At 35.4% G+C, this 16501-nt stretch overlaps 1 non-coding gene and 1 pseudogene across 1 annotated transcript; one reads left to right on the top strand and one right to left on the bottom strand.

The window, feature by feature from the left end:
* Positions 1-12487: 12487 nt before the first annotated feature.
* On the top strand, positions 12488-12650 carry LOC134997280 (U1 spliceosomal RNA). The gene has a single exon (XR_010199825.1). It is a non-coding gene; the product is annotated as a U1 spliceosomal RNA (small nuclear RNA).
* Positions 12651-15902: 3252 nt separating this feature from the next.
* LOC134997448 (U1 spliceosomal RNA) lies at positions 15903-16081 on the bottom strand (annotated as a pseudogene).
* Positions 16082-16501: the final 420 nt, after the last annotated feature.

The following is a 16501-nucleotide window of genomic DNA, read 5'->3' on the forward strand; positions in this document are numbered from 1 at the left end:
TAACTCTGATTACATCAGAGAAGGCCAGGTACCCTACACCATAAGAGGGGTTTTGCAATTTTGACTTGTCTACTTAAATATTACCAAAATCTGATCACAAGGTCAATTATGTCCCTGGGTGGGATTGAACCACCAACCTTTTGATTAATAGCTGAACACACTAACCGATTGCACCACAGAGACACTTTGCAAAAATTACATACTGACAAAGACTAATAAGCATTCATCTAGAACGTTTCCTAGAAAAACTTTAAAAAGTCAATAATCTGGAGAGTTTTTGTAAGATGTTTCTTCCAGCAACCAATGAAGAAACACATTGGTACTTTCGCATGATGAGTGAGTGCTTCAGGATCTCTTGCACTTACATGTGCAGCAGAGTACTGCACTGGAAGCATGCTGGGCCCATAACCCAGAGGTAGGCAGATTGAAACTATCCTTTGCTATATGCATTTTTTTTTTGTTCATTAAAGTAATCCAAAACTGGGATTGATATTTTAGCTTTTATTTTTACTTAAAGTACAATAACTTTTACCATTTTAATTTGTTTTAATAGTATATTGACAGTATTGTTTTCTTTCAAAAATCCAATTAATTTTCTTTACCCGATTATTAAAATGGTAATTGACAAAAACAAACTACATTGTCACCAGAAGAGCAATACAAAATGTACAAGTGATATATTAAAATCATCTTTCCAGCTTGAATTTCAATGATGCATTGGGGCAACGATTTTGTGAGAAACATCTTCACCCTTAAATAAAGATTTTCTTAATTCCTTACCTGTGTGCTAATTAGATATCACCTTGTTTTCACATTAAACAGACTTCCACATGAGAAAACAGCAAAGATGCAGTGGCGTTAATGTTTCCTGGTGTCAACCTGTATTATTTCCGTAGATATTGAAATGAGGATGCATCTTGCTGCCTTTCCAATGAAGCAAGTTTAATTTAGTAATAGGTGAAAAACCATCCCTACAAAAATGTTAATCAGATACTTGGCTTTGTGGACACTTTTCAGAGAACAAATTTGTTATCATAAAAATAAAGCCAGAAAATGAAGAGCTGTTTAATCACTCAATTGGATTTTTCTGCCAGCATTTTTCTTTTTCTCTGCAACCCACTGCTAAATTGTGCTTCCTAGCTGTTTTTTTATAAAATCACTTAATCAAATCTAACTCTGATTACATCAGAGAAAGCCAGGTACCCTACACCATAAGAGAGGGTTTGCAATTTTGACTTGTCTACTTAAATATCACCAAAATCTGATCACAAGGTCAATTACGTCCCCGGGTGGGATTGAACCACCAACCTTTTGATTAATAGCTGAACACACTAACAGATTGCGCCACAGAGACACTTTGCAAAAAGTCCATACTGACAAAGACTAATAAGCATTCATCTAGAACGTTTCCTAGAAAAACTTTAAAAAGTCAATAATCTGGAGAGTTTTTGTAAGATGTTTCTTCCAGCAACCAATGAAGAAACACATTGGTACTTTCGCATGATGAGTGAGTGCTTCAGGATCTCTTGCACTTAAATGTGCAGCAGAGTACTGCAATGGAAGCATGCTGGGCCCATAACCCAGAGGTAGGCAGATTGAAACTATCCTTTGCTATATGCATTTTTTTTTGTTCATTAAAGTAATCCAAAACTGGGATTGATATTTTAGCTTTTATTTTTACTTAAAGTACAATAACTTTTACCATTTTAATTTGTTTTAATAGTATATTGACAGCATTGTTTTCTTTTAAAAATCCACTTAATTTTCTTTACCCTATTATTAAAATGGTAAATGACAAAAACAAACTACATTGTCACCAGAAGAGCAATACAAAATGTACAAGTGATACATTAAAATCATCTTTCCAGCTTGAATTTCAATGATGCATTGGGGCAACGATTTTGTGAGAAACATCTTCACCCTTAAATAAAGATTTTCTTAATTCCTTACCTGTGTGCTAATTAGATATCACCTTGTTTTCACATTAAACAGACTTCCACATGAGAAAGCAGCAAGGATGCAGTGGCGTTAATGTTTCCTGGTGTCAACCTGTATTATTTCAGTAGATATTGAAATGAGGATGCATCTTGCTGCCTTTCCAATGAAGCAAGTTTAATTTAGTAATAGATGAAAAACCATCCCTACAAATATGTTAATCAGATACTTGGCTTTGTGGACACTTTTCAGAGAACAAATTAGTTAGCATAAAAATAAAGCCAGAAAATGAAGAGCTGTTTAATCACTCAATTGGATTTTTCTGCCAGCATATTTCTTTTTCTCTGCAACCCACTGCTAAATTGTGCTTCCTAGCTGTTTTTATAAAATCACTGAATCAAATCTAACTACATCAGAGAAGGCCAGGTACCCTACACCATAACAGGGGGTTTGAAATTTTGACTTGTCTACTTAAAGATCACCAAAATCTGATAACAAGGTCAATTAAGTCCCTGGGTGGGATTGAACCACCAACCTTTTGGTTAATAGCCTTACACACTAACTGATTGCGCTACAGAGACACTTTGCAAAAGTACATACTGACAAAGGCTAATAAGCATTCATCTAGAATGATTCCTAGAAACATTTTAAAAAGTCAATAATGTGGAGAGTTTTTGTAAGATGTTTCTTCCATCAACCAATGAAGAAACACATTGGTACTTTCCCATGATGAGTGAGTGCTTCAGGATCTTTTGCACTTACATGTGCAGCAGAGTACTGTAATGGAAGCATGCTGGGTCCATAACCCAGAGGTAGGCAGATTGAAACTATCCTCTGCTATATGCATTTTTTTTTTGTTAATTAAAGTAATCCAAAACTGGGATTGATATTTTTGCTCTTTTATTTTTACTTAAAGTACAATAACTTTTACCATTTTAATTTGTTTTAATAGTATATTGACAGTATTGTTTTCTTTCAAAAATCCACTTAATTTTCTTTACCCGATTATTAAAATGGTAATTGACAAAAACAAACTACATTGTCACCAGAAGAGCAATACAAAATGTACAAGTGATATATTAAAATCATCTTTCCAGCTTGAATTTCAATGATGCATTGGGGCAACGATTTTGTGAGAAACATCTTCACCCTTAAATAAATATTTTCTTAATTCCTTACCTGTGTGCTAATTAGATATCACCTTGTTTTCACATTAAACAGACTTTCACATGAGAAAACAGCAAAGATGCAGTGGCGTTAATGTTTCCTGGTGTCAACCTGTATTATTTCCGTAGATATTGAAATGAGGATGCATCTTGCTGCCTTTCCAATGAAGCAAGTTTAATTTAGTAATAGGTGAAAAACCATCCCTACAAAGATGTTAATCAGATACTTGGCTTTGTGGACACTTTTCAGAGAACAAATTTGTTATCATAAAAATAAAGCCAGAAAATGAAGAGCTGTTTAATCACTCAATTGGATTTTTCTGCCAGCATTTTTCTTTTTCTCTGCAACCCACTGCTAAATTGTGCTTCCTAGCTGTTTTTTTATAAAATCACTTAATCAAATCTAACTCTGATTACATCAGAGAAGGCCAGGTACCCTACACCATAACAGGGGGTTTGAAATTTTGACTTGTCTACTTAAAGATCACCAAAATCTGATAACAAGGTCAATTAAGTCCCTGGGTGGGATTAAACCACCAACCTTTTGGTTAATAGCCTTACACACTAACTGATTGCGCCACAGCGACACTTTGTGAAAGTACATACTGACAAAGGCTAATAAGCATTCATCTAGAACGATTCCTAAAAACATTTTAAAAAGTCAATAATGTGGAGAGTTTTTGTAAGATGTTTCTTCCATCAACCAATGAAGAAACACATTGGTACTTTCCCATGATGAGTGAGTGCTTCAGTATCTCTTGCACTTACATGTGCAGCAGAGTACTGTTATGAAAGCATGCTGGGTCCACAACCCAGAGGTAGGCAGATTGAAACTATCCTCTGCTATATGCATTTTTTTTTTGTTAATTAAAGTAATCCAAAACTGGGATTGATATTTTTGCTCTTTTATTTTTACTTAAAGTACAATAACTTTTACCATTTTAATTTGTTTTAATAGTATATTGACAGTATTGTTTTCTTTCAAAAATCCAATTAATTTTCTTTACCCGATTATTAAAATGGTAATTGACAAAAACAAACTACATTGTCACCAGAAGAGCAATACAAAATGTACAAGTGATATATTAAAATCATCTTTCCAGCTTGAATTTCAATGATGCATTGGGGCAACGATTTTGTGAGAAACATCCTTACCCTTAAATAAAGATTTTCTTAATTCCTTACCTGTGTGCTAATTAGATATCACTTTGTTTTCACATTAAACAGACTTCCACATGAGAAAACAGCAAAGATGCAGTGGCGTTAATGTTTCCTGGTGTCAACCTGTATTATTTCCGTAGATATTGAAATGAGGATGCATCTTGCTGCCTTTCCAATGAAGCAAGTTTAATTTAGTAATAGGTGAAAAACCATCCCTACAAAGATGTTATTCAGATACTTGGCTTTGTGGACACTTTTCAGAGAACAAATTTGTTATCATAAAAATAAAGCCAGAAAATGAAGAGCTGTTTAATCACTCAATTGGATTTTTCTGCCAGCATTTTTCTTTTTCTCTGCAACCAGCTGCTAAATTGTGCTTCCTAGCTGTTTTTATAAAATCACTGAATCAAATCTAACTCTGATTACATCAGAGAAGGCCAGGTACCCTACACCATAACAGGGGTTTTCGAAATTTTGACTTGTCTACTTAAAGATCAACAAAATCTGATAACAAGGTCAATTATGTCCCTGGGTGGGATTGAACCACCAACCTTTTGGTTAATAGCTGTACACACTAACTGATTGCGCCACAGCGACACTTTGCAGAAGTACATACTGACAGAGGCTAATAAGCATTCATCTAGAACGTTTCCTATAAAAACTTTAAATAGTCAATAATCTGGAGAGTTTTTGTAAGATGTTTCTTCCATCAACCAATGAAGAAACACATTGGTACTTTCCCATGATGAGTGAGTGCTTCAGGATCTCTTGCACTTACATGTGCAGCAGAGTACTGTTATGAAAGCATGCTGGGTCCATAACCCAGAGGTAGGCAGATTGAAACTATCCTCTGCTATATGCATTTTTTTTTGTTAATTAAAGTAATCCAAAACTGGGATTGATATTTTTGCTCTTTTATTTTTACTTAAAGTACAATAACTTTTACCATTTTAATTTGTTTTAATAGTATATTGACAGTATTGTTTTCTTTCAAAAATCCAATTAATTTTCTTTACCCGATTATTAAAATGGTAATTGACAAAAACAAACTACATTGTCACCAGAAGAGCAATACAAAATGTACAAGTGATATATTAAAATCATCTTTCCAGCTTGAATTTCAATGATGCATTGGGGCAACGATTTTGTGAGAAACATCCTTACCCTTAAATAAAGATTTTCTTAATTCCTTACCTGTGTGCTAATTAGATATCACTTTGTTTTCACATTAAACAGACTTCCACATGAGAAAACAACAAAGATGCAGTGGCGTTAATGTTTCCTGGTGTCAACCTGTATTATTTCCGTAGATATTGAAATGAGGATGCATCTTGCTGCCTTTCCAATGAAGCAAGTTTAATTTAGTAATAGGTGAAAAACCATCCCTACAAAGATGTTAATCAGATACTTGGCTTTGTGGACACTTTTCAGAGAACAAATTTGTTATCATAAAAATAAAGCCAGAAAATGAAGAGCTGTTTAATCACTCAATTGGATTTTTCTGCCAGCATTTTTCTTTTTCTCTGCAACCCACTGCTAAATTGTGCTTCCTAGCTGTTTTTTTTTATAAAATCACTTAATCAAATCTAACTCTGATTACATCAGAGAAGGCCAGGTACCCTACACCATAAGAGGGGTTTTGCAATTTTGACTTGTCTACTTAAATATTACCAAAATCTGATCACAAGGTCAATTATGTCCCTGGATGGGATTGAACCACCAACTTTTTGATTAATAGCTGAACACACTAACCGATTGCACCACAGAGACACTTTGCAAAAATTACATACTGACAAAGACTAATAAGCATTCATCTAGAACGTTTCCTAGAAAAACTTTAAAAAGTCAATAATCTGGAGAGTTTTTGTAAGATGTTTCTTCCAGCAACCAATGAAGAAACACATTGGTACTTTCGCATGATGAGTGAGTGCTTCAGGATCTCTTGCACTTACATGTGCAGCAGAGTACTGCACTGGAAGCATGCTGGGCCCATAACCCAGAGGTAGGCAGATTGAAACTATCCTTTGCTATATGCATTTTTTTTTTGTTCATTAAAGTAATCCAAAACTGGGATTGATATTTTAGCTTTTATTTTTACTTAAAGTACAATAACTTTTACCATTTTAATTTGTTTTAATAGTATATTGACAGTATTGTTTTCTTTCAAAAATCCAATTAATTTTCTTTACCCGATTATTAAAATGGTAATTGACAAAAACAAACTACATTGTCACCAGAAGAGCAATACAAAATGTACAAGTGATATATTAAAATCATCTTTCCAGCTTGAATTTCAATGATGCATTGGGGCAACGATTTTGTGAGAAACATCTTCACCCTTAAATAAAGATTTTCTTAATTCCTTACCTGTGTGCTAATTAGATATCACCTTGTTTTCACATTAAACAGACTTCCACATGAGAAAACAGCAAAGATGCAGTGGCGTTAATGTTTCCTGGTGTCAACCTGTATTATTTCCGTAGATATTGAAATGAGGATGCATCTTGCTGCCTTTCCAATGAAGCAAGTTTAATTTAGTAATAGGTGAAAAACCATCCCTACAAAAATGTTAATCAGATACTTGGCTTTGTGGACACTTTTCAGAGAACAAATTTGTTATCATAAAAATAAAGCCAGAAAATGAAGAGCTGTTTAATCACTCAATTGGATTTTTCTGCCAGCATTTTTCTTTTTCTCTGCAACCCACTGCTAAATTGTGCTTCCTAGCTGTTTTTTTATAAAATCACTTAATCAAATCTAACTCTGATTACATCAGAGAAAGCCAGGTACCCTACACCATAAGAGAGGGTTTGCAATTTTGACTTGTCTACTTAAATATCACCAAAATCTGATCACAAGGTCAATTACGTCCCCGGGTGGGATTGAACCACCAACCTTTTGATTAATAGCTGAACACACTAACAGATTGCGCCACAGAGACACTTTGCAAAAAGTCCATACTGACAAAGACTAATAAGCATTCATCTAGAACGTTTCCTAGAAAAACTTTAAAAAGTCAATAATCTGGAGAGTTTTTGTAAGATGTTTCTTCCAGCAACCAATGAAGAAACACATTGGTACTTTCGCATGATGAGTGAGTGCTTCAGGATCTCTTGCACTTAAATGTGCAGCAGAGTACTGCAATGGAAGCATGCTGGGCCCATAACCCAGAGGTAGGCAGATTGAAACTATCCTTTGCTATATGCATTTTTTTTTGTTCATTAAAGTAATCCAAAACTGGGATTGATATTTTAGCTTTTATTTTTACTTAAAGTACAATAACTTTTACCATTTTAATTTGTTTTAATAGTATATTGACAGCATTGTTTTCTTTTAAAAATCCACTTAATTTTCTTTACCCTATTATTAAAATGGTAAATGACAAAAACAAACTACATTGTCACCAGAAGAGCAATACAAAATGTACAAGTGATACATTAAAATCATCTTTCCAGCTTGAATTTCAATGATGCATTGGGGCAACGATTTTGTGAGAAACATCTTCACCCTTAAATAAAGATTTTCTTAATTCCTTACCTGTGTGCTAATTAGATATCACCTTGTTTTCACATTAAACAGACTTCCACATGAGAAAGCAGCAAGGATGCAGTGGCGTTAATGTTTCCTGGTGTCAACCTGTATTATTTCAGTAGATATTGAAATGAGGATGCATCTTGCTGCCTTTCCAATGAAGCAAGTTTAATTTAGTAATAGATGAAAAACCATCCCTACAAATATGTTAATCAGATACTTGGCTTTGTGGACACTTTTCAGAGAACAAATTAGTTAGCATAAAAATAAAGCCAGAAAATGAAGAGCTGTTTAATCACTCAATTGGATTTTTCTGCCAGCATATTTCTTTTTCTCTGCAACCCACTGCTAAATTGTGCTTCCTAGCTGTTTTTATAAAATCACTGAATCAAATCTAACTACATCAGAGAAGGCCAGGTACCCTACACCATAACAGGGGGTTTGAAATTTTGACTTGTCTACTTAAAGATCACCAAAATCTGATAACAAGGTCAATTAAGTCCCTGGGTGGGATTGAACCACCAACCTTTTGGTTAATAGCCTTACACACTAACTGATTGCGCCACAGAGACACTTTGCAAAAGTACATACTGACAAAGGCTAATAAGCATTCATCTAGAATGATTCCTAGAAACATTTTAAAAAGTCAATAATGTGGAGAGTTTTTGTAAGATGTTTCTTCCATCAACCAATGAAGAAACACATTGGTACTTTCCCATGATGAGTGAGTGCTTCAGGATCTTTTGCACTTACATGTGCAGCAGAGTACTGTAATGGAAGCATGCTGGGTCCATAACCCAGAGGTAGGCAGATTGAAACTATCCTCTGCTATATGCATTTTTTTTTTGTTAAATAACGTAATCCAAAACTGGGATTGATATTTTTGCTCTTTTATTTTTACTTAAAGTACAATAACTTTTACCATTTTAATTTGTTTTAATAGTATATTGACAGTATTGTTTTCTTTCAAAAATCCACTTAATTTTCTTTACCCGATTATTAAAATGGTAATTGACAAAAACAAACTACATTGTCACCAGAAGAGCAATACAAAATGTACAAGTGATATATTAAAATCATCTTTCCAGCTTGAATTTCAATGATGCATTGGGGCAACGATTTTGTGAGAAACATCTTCACCCTTAAATAAATATTTTCTTAATTCCTTACCTGTGTGCTAATTAGATATCACCTTGTTTTCACATTAAACAGACTTTCACATGAGAAAACAGCAAAGATGCAGTGGCGTTAATGTTTCCTGGTGGCAACCTGTATTATTTCCGTAGATATTGAAATGAGGATGCATCTTGCTGCCTTTCCAATGAAGCAAGTTTAATTTAGTAATAGGTGAAAAACCATCCCTACAAAGATGTTAATCAGATACTTGGCTTTGTGGACACTTTTCAGAGAACAAATTTGTTATCATAAAAATAAAGCCAGAAAATGAAGAGCTGTTTAATCACTCAATTGGATTTTTCTGCCAGCATTTTTCTTTTTCTCTGCAACCCACTGCTAAATTGTGCTTCCTAGCTGTTTTTTTATAAAATCACTTAATCAAATCTAACTCTGATTACATCAGAGAAGGCCAGGTACCCTACACCATAACAGGGGGTTTGAAATTTTGACTTGTCTACTTAAAGATCACCAAAATCTGATAACAAGGTCAATTAAGTCCCTGGGTGGGATTAAACCACCAACCTTTTGGTTAATAGCCTTACACACTAACTGATTGCGCCACAGCGACACTTTGTGAAAGTACATACTGACAAAGGCTAATAAGCATTCATCTAGAACGATTCCTAAAAACATTTTAAAAAGTCAATAATGTGGAGAGTTTTTGTAAGATGTTTCTTCCATCAACCAATGAAGAAACACATTGGTACTTTCCCATGATGAGTGAGTGCTTCAGTATCTCTTGCACTTACATGTGCAGCAGAGTACTCTAATGGAAGCATGCTGTGTCCATAACCCAGAGGTAGGCAGATTGAAACTATCCTCTGCTATATGCATTTTTTTTTTGTTAATTAAAGTAATCCAAAACTGGGATTGATATTTTTGCTCTTTTATTTTTACTTAAAGTACAATAACTTTTACCATTTTAATTTGTTTTAATAGTATATTGACAGTATTGTTTTCTTTCAAAAATCCAATTAATTTTCTTTACCCGATTATTAAAATGGTAATTGACAAAAACAAACTACATTGTCACCAGAAGAGCAATACAAAATGTACAAGTGATATATTAAAATCATCTTTCCAGCTTGAATTTCAATGATGCATTGGGGCAACGATTTTGTGAGAAACATCTTCACCCTTAAATAAATATTTTCTTAATTCCTTACCTGTGTGCTAATTAGATATCACCTTGTTTTCACATTAAACATACTTCCACATGAGAAAGCAGCAAGGATGCAGTGGCGTTAATGTTTCCTGGTGTCAACCGGTATTATTTCAGTAGATATTGAAATGAGGATGCATCTTGCTGCCTTTCCAATGAAGCAAGTTTAATTTAGTAATAGGTGAAAAACCATCCCTACAAAGGTGTTAATCAGAGACTTGGCTTTGTGGACACTTTTCAGAGAACAAATTTGTTAGCATAAAAATAAAGCCAGAAAATGAAGAGCTGTTTAATCACTCAATTGGATTTTTTTGCCAGCATATTTCTTTTTCTCTGCAACCCACTGCTAAATTGTGCTTCCTAGCTGTTTTTATAAAATCACTGAATCAAATCTAACTCTGATTACATCAGAGAAAGCCAGGTACCCTACACCATAAGAGAGGGTTTGCAATTTTGACTTGTCTACTTAAATATCACCAAAATCTGATCACAAGGTCAATTACGTCCCCGGGTGGGATTGAATCACCAACCTTTTGATTAATAGCTGAACACACTAACAGATTGCGCCACAGAGACACTTTGCAAAAAGTCCATACTGACAAAGACTAATAAGCATTCATCTAGAACGTTTCCTAGAAAAACTTTAAAAAGTCAATAATCTGGAGAGTTTTTGTAAGATGTTTCTTCCAGCAACCAATGAAGAAACACATTGGTACTTTCGCATGATGAGTGAGTGCTTCAGGATCTCTTGCACTTAAATGTGCAGCAGAGTACTGCAATGGAAGCATGCTGGGCCCATAACCCAGAGGTAGGCAGATTGAAACTATCCTCTGCTATATGCATTTTTTTTTGTTAATTAAAGTAATCCAAAACTGGGATTGATATTTTTGCTCTTTTATTTTTACTTAAAGTACAATAACTTTTACCATTTTAATTTGTTTTAATAGTATATTGACAGTATTGTTTTCTTTCAAAAATCCAATTAATTTTCTTTACCCGATTATTAAAATGGTAATTAACAAAAACAAACTACATTGTCACCAGAAGAGCAATACAAAATGTACAAGTGATATATTAAAATCATCTTTCCAGCTTGAATTTCAATGATGCATTGGGGCAACGATTTTGTGAGAAACATCTTCACCCTTTAATAAAGATTTTCTTAATTCCTTACCTGTGTGCTAATTAGATATCACCTTGTTTTCACATTAAACAGACTTCCACATGAGAAAGCAGCAAGGATGCAGTGGCGTTAATGTTTCCTGGTGTCAACCTGTATTATTTCAGTAGATATTGAAATGAGGATGCATCTTGCTGCCTTTCCAATGAAGCAAGTTTAATTTAGTAATAGGTGAAAAACCATCCAAGAGCTGTTTAATCACTCAATTGGATTTTTTTGCCAGCATATTTCTTTTTCTCTGCAACCCACTGCTAAATTGTGCTTCCTAGCTGTTTTTATAAAATCACTGAATCAAATCTAACTCTGATTACATCAGAGAAGTCTAAATACCTAACACCATAACAGGGGGTTTGAAATTTTGACTTGTCTACTTAAAGATCACCAAAATCTGATAACAAAGTCAATTACATCCCTAGGTGGGATTGAACCACCAACCTTTTGGTTAATAGCCATACACACTAACTGATTGCGCCACAGCGACACTTTGCAAAATTACATACTGACAAAGGCTAATAAACAATCATCTAGAACGTTTCCTAGAAAAACTTTAAAAAGTCAATAATCTGGAGTGTTTTTGTAAGATGTTTCTGCCATCAACCAATGAAGAAACACATTGGTACTTTCCGATGATGAGTGAGTGCTTCAGGATCTCTTGCACTTACATGTGCAGCAGAGTACTGCAATGGAAGCATGCTGGGCCCATAACCCAGAGGTAGAAAGATTGAAACTATCCTCTGCTATATGCATTTTTTTTGTTAATTAAAGTAATCCAAAACTGGGATTGATATTTTTGCTCTTTTATTTTTACTTAAAGTACAATAACTTTTACCATTTTAATTTGTTTTAATAGTATATTGACAGTATTGTTTTCTTTCAAAAATTCACTTAATTTTCTTTTCTGTGTGCTAATTAGATATCACCTTGTTTTCACATTAAATAGACTTCCACATGAGAAAGCAGCAAGGATGCAGTGGCGTTAATGTTTCCTGGTGGTAGTGGGGGACTGTGTTTGTGCTTTCCTCTGGTCAGCTCTGGTAAAAGTCAGATTTCTTTGACTCAGATCTTCCTCTAGCCTTGTTCTTCTTTCGAGAGTTCCCTTGTGCTGCCTCAGTTGGATTTCCTTCACTTGACAGGGGGGTACCCGAGCAGCGACCTTCCCCAGCTCTAGCCCAACTCCTACTTACCTGCCAGGTGAGATACTATGATCATGAAGGTGCTTCTCCCAGGGAAAGGCTCACCCATTGCACTCTGGGTGTGCTGCTCCTGCGATTTCCCCAAATGTGGGAAACTTGACTGCATAATTTGTGTTTCCCCTGGTCGGCTCTAGTATAATTCAGATCTCTTTGTCTCAGGTCTCTCTCCAGCCTAGTTTGCTGTCTGTTTCCACTTCTTTTTTACTTAAACCGCTCCCTTCTATGCCCTTGCGCACCTTAATTAAATCTAACTCTGATTACGTCAGAGAAGGCCAGGTACCCTACACCATAAGAGGGGGTTTGAAATTTTGACTTGTCTACTTAAAGATCACCAAAATCTGATCACAAGGTCAATTACATCACTGGGTGGGAACCTTTTGGTTAATAGCCCATGTAAGTGCAAGAGATCCTGAAGCACTCACTCATCATGGGAATGTACCAATGTGTTTCTTACAAAAATTCTCCAGATTATTGACTTTTTAAAGTTTTTCTAGGAAACGTTCTAGATGAATGCTTATTAGCCTTTGTCAGTATGTACTTTTGCAAAGTGTCGCTGTGGCGCAATCAGTTAGTGTGTATGGCTATTAACCTAAAGGTTGGTGATTCAATCCCACAGAGGGACGTAATAGACCTTGTTATCAGATTTTGGTGATCTTTAAGTAGACAAGTCAAAATTTCAAACCCCCTCTTAAGGTGTAGGGTACCCGGCCTTCTCTGATGTAATCAGAATTAGATTTGATTAAGTGATTTTATAAAAAACAGCTAGGAAGCACAATTTAGCAGTGGGTTGCAGAGAAAAAAAATTATGCTGGCAGAAAAGTCCAATTGAGTGATTAAACAGCTCTTCATTTTCTGATTTTATGTTTATTCTAACAAATTTGCTCTCTGAAAAGTGTCCACAAAGCCAAGTCTCTGATTAACACCTTTGTAGGAATGGTTTTTCACCTATTACTGAATTAAACTTGCTTCATTGGAAAGGCAGCAAGATGCATCCTCATTTCAATGTCTACTGAAATAATACAGGTTGACACCAGGAAACATAAACGTCACTGCATCCTTGCTGCTTCCTCATGGGGAAGTCTGTTTAATGTGAAAACAAGGTGATATCTAATCAGCACACAGGTAAGGAATTAAGAAAATCTTTCTTTATGGGTGAAGATGTTTCTCACAAAATTGTTGCACCAAGGCATCATTGAAATTCAAGCTGGAAAGATGATTTTAATATATCACTTGTACATTTTGTACTGCTCTTCTGGTGACAATGTAGATTGTTTTTGTCAATTACCATTTTAATAATCGGGTAAAGAAAATTAATTGGATTTTTGAAAGAAAACAATACTGTCAATATACTATTAAAACAAATTAAAATGGTAAAAGTTATTGTACTTTAAGTAAAAATAAAAGAGCAAAAATATCAATCCCAGTTTTGGATTACTTTAATTAATAAAAACAATGCATATAGCAGAGGATAGTTTCAATCTGCCTACCTCTGGGTTATGGACCCAGCATGCTTCCATTACAGTACTCTGCTGCACATGTAAGTGCAAGAGATCCTGAAGCACTCACTCATCATAGGAAAGTACCAATGTGTTTCTTCATTGGTTGATGGAAGAAACATCTTACAAAAACTCTCCACATTATTGACTTTTTAAAATGTTTCTAGGAAACGTTCTAGATGAATGCTTATTAGCCTTTGTCAGTATGTACTTTTGAAAAGTGTCGCTGTGGCGCAATCAGTTAGTGTATAAGGCTATTAACCAAAAGGTTGGTGGTTCAATCCCACCCAGGGACAAAATTGACCTTGTTATCAGATTTTGGTGATCTTTAAGTAGACAAGTCAAAATTTCAAACCCCCTCTTATGGTGTAGGGTACCTGGCCTTCTCTGATGTAATCAGAGTTAGATTTGATTAAGTGATTTTATAAAAAAACAGCTAGGAAGCACAATTTAGCAGTGGGTTGCAGAGAAAAAGAAAAATGCTGGCAGAAAAATCCAATTGAGTGATTAAACAGCTCTTCATTTTCTGGCTTTATTTTTATGCTAACAAATTTGTTCTCTGAAAAGTGTCCACAAAGCCAAGTCTCTGATTAACACCTTTGTAGGGATGGTTTTTAACCTATTACTAAATTAAACTTGCTTCATTGGAAAGGCAGCAAGATGCATCCTCATTTCAATGTCTACTGAAATAATACAGGTTGACACCAGGAAACATTAAAGCCACTGCATCCTTGCTGCTTTCTCATGTGGAAGTCTGTTTAATGTGAAAACAAGGTGATATCTAATTAGCACACAGGTAGGGAATTAAGAAAATCTTTATTTAAGGGTGAAGATGTTTCTCACAAAATCGTTACCTCAATGCATCATTGAAATTCAAGCTGAAAAGATGATTTTAATATATCACTTGTACATTTTGTATTGCTCTTCTGGTGACAATGTAGTTTGTTTTTGTCAATTACCATTTTAATAATAGGGTAAAGAAAATTAAGTGGATTTTTGAAAGAAAACAATACTGTCAATATACTATTAAAACAAATTAAAACGGTAAAAGTTATTGTACTTTAAGTAAAAATAAAAGAGCCAAAATATCAATCCCAGTTTTGGATTACTTTAATTAACAAAAAAAATGCATATAGCAGAGGACAGTTACAATCTGCCTACCTCTGGGTTATAGGCCCAGCATGCTTCCATTGTAGTCCTTTGCTGCACATGTAAGTGCAAGAGATCCTGAAGCACTCACTCATCATGGGAAAGTACCAATGTGTTTCTTCATTGGTTGATGGAAGGAACATCTTACAAAAACTCTCCAGATTATTGACTTTTTAAAGTTTTTCTAGGAAACGTTCTAGATGAATGCTTATTAACCTTTGTCAGTATGTACTTTCGCAAAGTGTCTCTGAGGCGCAAACAGTTAGCGTGTTCAGTTGTTAACCAAAAGGTTGGTGGTTCAATCCCACCTAGGGACGTAATTGACCTCGTTATCAGATTTTGGTGATCTTTAAGTAGACAAGTAAAAATTTCAAACCACCTCTTATGGTGTAGGGTACCTGGCCTTCTCTGATGTAATCAGAGTTAGATTTGATTAAGTGATTTTATAAAAAAAACAGCCACGAAGCACAATTTAGCAGTGGGTTGCAGAGAAAAAGAAATATGCTGGCAGAAAAATCCAATTGAGTGATTAAACAGCTCTTCATTTTCTGGCTTTATTTTTATGCTAACAAATTTGTGCTCTGAAAAGTGTCCACAAAGCCAAGTATCTGATTAACACCTTTGTAGGGATGGTTTTTCACCTATTATTAAATTAAACTTGCTTCATTGGAAAGGCAGCAAGTGATGTCATCCAAGCAGTGGGTCAAAGTTGGCTTCAAACCTCGTCTGCTTATGAAAAGAGAAAAGGGGTATGCAGGGCATGGCGGCCTTTTGCGGTGCTTGGATGACCCCTAGTTCGCATTAAATAATGCAGTCGAGTTTCCCACATTTGGGGAAATCACAGGGGTCAGCATACCCAGAATGCAATGAATGAACCGCACCCTGGGAGAACAGTCTTCATGACCATGGTATCTCCTATGCAAAATAAGTATGATTTGGGATAGGGCTGGGGAGGGCCGCTGCTCAGGCACATCTCTGTCAAGTAAAGGAGATTCAACTGAGGCAGCACAAGGGAACTCTCATCTGGGGACAACAACTGCAGAGAGAACACATATTTTCAGATGAACATGGGAGGGCAGAAGGCTGCCTAATACTGAAGCACCCCCAAACAACAAACCAAATGCAACAACTAGTGCAAGCATTCCTGGGGGAAGGCCTGCAGCAGATGGATTTGCATATGGCGATGTCATCCAAGCAGTGGGTCAAAGTTGGCTTCAACCCTCGTCTGCATATGAAAAGAGAAAAGGGGCGTGCAGGGCATGGCGGCCTTTTGCGGCACTTGGATGACCCCTAGTTCGCATTAAACACCTCCACCCTCCGTCGGTGTGGGGCTCATGTTGGATATGCCCCAG

The sequence above is a fragment of the Pseudophryne corroboree genome, unplaced genomic scaffold (assembly GCF_028390025.1).
Source record: "Pseudophryne corroboree isolate aPseCor3 unplaced genomic scaffold, aPseCor3.hap2 scaffold_144, whole genome shotgun sequence".
Lineage (NCBI taxonomy): Eukaryota > Metazoa > Chordata > Amphibia > Anura > Myobatrachidae > Pseudophryne > Pseudophryne corroboree.